At 46.6% G+C, this 5,353-nt stretch overlaps 1 long non-coding RNA gene across 1 annotated transcript; it reads left to right on the forward strand.

Moving 5' to 3' along the window:
• Positions 1 to 445: 445 nt before the first annotated feature.
• On the forward strand, positions 446 to 5,172 carry LOC108446775. The gene is made up of 3 exons (XR_001862073.1): positions 446 to 675; positions 2,765 to 2,897; positions 2,984 to 5,172. It is a non-coding gene; the product is annotated as an uncharacterized LOC108446775 (long non-coding RNA).
• Positions 5,173 to 5,353: the final 181 nt, after the last annotated feature.

Here is a 5,353-nt window from a genome sequence, read left to right on the forward strand (position 1 = left end):
CATTTTGGAGAAGCAGTAATGAAATCCCCTTCCTTAGGTGGTGTCTGGGGAAGGGCTGTCCCTCCCAGGTGTGTTGTAGCCGTGATGTTGGACATGTTCCTGCCCCCCTGCTCTGCCCCTGTGGAGGGATCCCTGCAAAGCAGCCCTTCCTTTGGATTTTACTTCTCCTGCAAGTATGAGATAGCTGGTGGTGCTTAGCAGAGAATTAACAACTACAGGAATCCTGCACAGGGATCCTGAACAGGGCTTGGCTGGGCTTTTCATTGGAGCGGGATGAGAGAAGATTGGGGAACTCAGAACACACCAGATCCCTGTGATACTGGAATTACAGGGGTGGTCAGGAGGAATGTCTGAACTTACCACGGCTATAAAGAGACCATAAAGCAATTTTCACCCTTGTTTCCCTCCCTCTTTTATAAGCTGACCCATCTTTAGTCAGATTTCTCTGAAATAGAGGTGCAGTTGGAAGAACAGGCAGAGGTAACCTTGAACCCCTGAATTCCTGCCTTTTTAGACAATTGAATGCTTATAGCCAACCCCTGGCACCAGTGAGCCAGGCAGCTGCAGCACATTCCAAATATTGCTCTATTTAAAGCATCCCAGGGCTCCCAGAGCAACTGCAGAGGCAAACCTTAACCTGCCATTAAACTAGCAGAGGGGGAATGGCAGAACCAGGTAAGAGGCACAATTAGACGTTAATGTGATAATATACTGAAATTAATAGAGCTGAGCAATGCAGTGTGAACATACTCAGCTACTTGTATTCTTGTCTGATACATGATATATATTTTACTTTTCAGTATGAAAGTGTAATCACTTTAAAAGCTAATTCTATTAACAGCTTGGGTTCCTCCTGTATTTTCGACTCCTACTAGTTTTGTTTATTTTCTCTAGTTGTCATTCCAAGTTAGCTAATACAATAGAACAGTGTGTGAAATGAGTTATGTTTGACAGCATTTTGGTTATATTGTGTGTAGCTGAGCTCCAACTGTAGTGCTATGTAAACACAGAATAATTTAGATTTTAACCCCACAAAGCTCAAGTGTCAGAGCAAAATGAAATTTTAATAATGACCTTTCCATTGTAAGCACACTTCACTCTCTCTAAGGAGAAAAGGCAGTTCATAAAAATGCATTTTATATCTGTTGTCATTTTTTATTTATTTCACTTAAATTTACAGCTGTAGCTGTGGTGTGTGCTGTGTGCACAGTTACTCAGGTAACACTTGTAAAGGGAACTTTTTAATATGTCTTCTTAGCTACGTTCAAAGTTTTTAAGGACTTATCTCCTGGTTTTTTTCACCATTGACTCTGGTGTCTAGGGAGAGTGAGTTTTGCTAAGGTACAACAGGATGCTGAACACTGTTTATTTATCTGAGTTTTCATTGATAGCCCCAGAAATTACCCTGATACTGGTTTAAACTGGAGCTCCCATTACAAGCCCCCATAGTCAGTAGCCTCAGCAGCATCAGCAGAGCTCTGACAAGCCCCTCCGTGCAGCCCAGCAGAGCCCAGCCCTGTGTTTGTGATTAGACCTTTGGAGAAATGGCAAGTTCAGGGAAATGATCCCCAGCAGCTTCACTGTACACAGTGTCAAAGCAGTAGCTGTCTCTAAATGAAACACATGAGGGACTCCCCTGGGGCAAGAGGACACCCAGTTTCAGGGCAGGATTTGTTTGCTGTGTGGTTGTTAATGTTTTTAATGTTTTCATGGCAGCACATGCAGATCTCTCTCTGTGCTCTCTCTCCCCCTCTGGCAGACACACTGTGCAGTGTCATGGTGAGACAGGTTTGCTGAGCTTTAGAAGAACAATGTGGCAATCCTTAAATTATTAAGCTTCCCTCCAAGTCTGCCTGCTTGATCTAAACTGTGCAAGGTGTTGTGAATTGTTTTACATAATTTATTAATCCCTTCAAAAACCATTAACTGTGTAAAGATGTGCTGTAAGAGGCTGTAATATATTGGTAAGTAATAGGATCTCAAAGGTTGTTATTCTGCTTTCTGGCAAGAGTCTGCTGTTTGCTGGAAACTGATAGAAGGGTCTCTAAAATTCTGATGTTGCATGGAGATTTATTTATGTAAAGCCAGTCCTGCTTCCCATGTGCTCCATAGAGAACCATGGCCTGCGCTGGGCTCCACTGAGCAGCCTGAACAGGGGTGGTGGCTCAGCCACCCTGGGACATCCCCATTGCATTGTGATATTTTCCTTCTGGAAAGGAGGGAACACCTTTGCAGTGGGTAATTACCTCAACCTGAGCTACCCCCTAACACCGTGGAGGCAGGATAGGAGAGGGCTATGGTGGGCAGAGAGATGAGCTGGGAATGCCTGGTGTGCAGCCGCTGCCAGCCTCCCTTTGGGATGTGGGAGCCCATCCAGCCTCTCCTCACTGCAGCCCCAGGCACACAGATCTGGACTGGCTGCATTTTTAAATAATTACTATTTTTGGTTTACTGTCACCAGCCCAGGGAAGCTCCTGGCAGGTGCTGCAGGTGTCAGGGCTCGGGTCCAGGCTCTGCTGTCAGTAAGTCCAGTGAGGATGTTCTCCTGTGGAGCTGAAGGGCAGCCCTGTGCTCATCTCCTCCCTGTCCCCTCTGGGCTTTGGATTCTCACTGGAAGGCCCCAGGACATGGTGACTCCGTGCTGGAAACAGCCTGTGTGGCCTGAGCTGCCGGGTGTCCCTTTGCTCTGTGACAGTCCTGGGTTGGGTGGGATTCATTTAGCAAGTTCCCTGTCAATGTAACGTGACCCTCTTTTCTGTGCCAGCCCAGGCCCCGCTGTCCCGCCTGGTGGTCCCTGTGCTGCTGGCGCTCGGCTGGATCGTGGGCTGTGCCCTCATGGTCTACATTGTCTTCTCCTGATGCAGGAAGGGATGGCAGAGTCACACAGCAGCCCTGCAGTAAGTGAGGGCAGTGGCACACAGCAGCCTCCCCTGCCCTGCTTGGCACTGCCACCCTTTAAAATGGAATTTTCTGTGTCTTACAGGTCAGAAGAACCGACAATGATGTTGATTAGAAGAACACGGAAGTTTATTTGAGATTTCTAACGACTAAAAGAAGTATAAAATGAGTTATTTTTAATATCAATAATGTAAAGGCCGTGCACACTTTTTATCCACAGCATTAGGAAGAATCACCAAACCAATTTCCCTGTTCTCAGATTATTTGCAGTTGAGGGGGTGGTTTTTGGAATCTTGTGGTAGGTCAGATACCTGCCTGCTTGCTGAACAGCAAACTTTTAAAATAGCTGCTATCAGCTAAGGAACTACAAGCTTGCTAGAAACAGGCAAGGGTTAATTTCTCATGGGGCCTGGGCAAGTATTTTTAGCCTTATTATGGGGAAAATCTCTTGGAATCTATTGTTATGAAACAGAAACATGTATGTCCTTCGAAAAGAAAACCTCAGGCTTATTCGGGGCTGGGAGGGTTGTACAGCTGAGTGTGTCTGCAATCTCAGGCTCACTGAGGGCCCTGAGTGTCTTGTACTGGGGGGTTTGCTTTCTTTAATTGTAATTGGAGATAATTATATTCCCCCAGTCAGTAATAAGCCTTGTGAACTTCCAGTGACTTTGCCATTTAAATCACAGCTGAGCATCAGATTGCTGCATTTTCACAGACAGCTTTGGGTTTTTGAGCATGAAGATTTTTATACTGAAGAACTGCCGTTCTCAGAAGATGAAATCATTAATAATTCAACCCCCAGTTAAAGCAGAGAATTGATTGAGAGAGGCATGTCTGGAAGATCCCAGCAAGATGTATGCTTAAGGGAATGTGAAAAAATCTTAATGATCCCTGATGGGGTTAAATAGAGAAGGAAGCTATTTTTTTGACTCCTGCTCACACAATTTGTATAATTTTGAGAATGTGAGGAAGGCACATCAGTCCGACATCCTGTCTCCATCTGTGGGCACTGTCTGTTGAGCTTTAGGAATGGAAACACAAATAGATTTGACCATAGTGCAGCCATGAACATTCCTGGGCCACTCCAGCAGTCAGCAGGAGCACTGAAGTGTGACATTCTGTTTGGGAATTGTCTTAACACCAGGTTTCTTCACCTGTGAATGAACTGAGGGCAGAGGGAGGATCCAGTCTCATCTGATGCCTTGAAAGAGAGGGGCTAAGTCCTGGAGATTGCCGATCCCTGCACAGCTGCAGTGTCCCTGAGCACCTGAGCAGCACATCAGGGAGTCCCCGCAGGTGGGAACACCCCCCTCCCTGCGAGGGGCTGGCTGAGCTCGGAGCCCACCCTGAGCTCCACCTCAGGGTCTCCCCTCATGACCAGTTCCTCGGTGTCTAAGACTGAGCCCACCCAGACTGATCCAGCTGTGACTGACACAGGGCCAGCAGTGACTCCACAGTGACCATGTCCATGTTTTTACAACTCAGTTCATTTACCAGGCACAGAGGGAAATAGTTCTGAAAGATCCCGCTGGCCCAAACAGGTCTTTGGGTGCCTAACAATGCTGGAAATCGAATGTTTCCAATTAAAATGTTACAGAGCTAAAACATAAACACTACAATCTGGTTTAGCTTTACCTGACTTTTGAGATCTGATTTGGCAGAGGAAGCCAAAATAACTTTCCAGGCTGGCTTCAATGTCATCGAGCTGACTTGCTGTATACAAAGGAGAAGTTTCTGCCAGTTTTATGGGGTAATAAAGAGAGGATTATTCCAAGAAAATATGCATCCCCCACGCTGTTGGAAGATCACTGAGCACTCTGCAGAGTGACCTTTTGTAACCACCTTCAGACAACCCACTCGGGTGTCTGCTCGTGGTGCAGCTGTGAAGCTCCCCTTACATGCAGGGGTAAAAGGGGCAGCAAAAGGTTTGGGGCTTTTCATTCCTGAAAAATAAAACGAGTGTTTCAGAGCTAGGTTCTTTTCTCTCACAGAGATGCTGGTGATTGAGGGGAAAAAAACCATGCACATTTAGATTTCTTGCAAAATGCTGGTGCTACACTATTAAAGTGAGGTGATAGCTTCAGTTTTTGTCACCATGTCAGGCCACTACAATATTGTTACAGTATAATGCCAGGCTTGCCCCACGGCCTCTGCCTGGCTTTCCCTGTTTTCCCCGAACAGCTCTTGGAGTAAATTGAGTGGGGAGGAGTCTCTGTCTCCCTGTCCTGGGATGCTGCCTGTGGCATCCTGGAAACTTTTCCACGCTCATGTTTATATTCTTTCAATGCTTGTAATCCCATCTAAGGGTGTTGGTGGACACAGAGCATGACTGCATTCCTGTCCATGGTGCAGAGTGGAGCCGTGCGGATAACACCTGCCTGTGAAGCAGGGTTTATTGTGGGACATTCCCAGTCCCACGCCAAGGACAGAGGCTGCAGGGCGCGTTGCGCACCCG

The sequence above is a fragment of the Corvus brachyrhynchos genome, unplaced genomic scaffold (genome assembly GCF_000691975.1).
Source record: "Corvus brachyrhynchos isolate BGI_N302 unplaced genomic scaffold, ASM69197v1 scaffold544, whole genome shotgun sequence".
In the NCBI taxonomy this organism is placed as follows: domain Eukaryota; kingdom Metazoa; phylum Chordata; class Aves; order Passeriformes; family Corvidae; genus Corvus; species Corvus brachyrhynchos.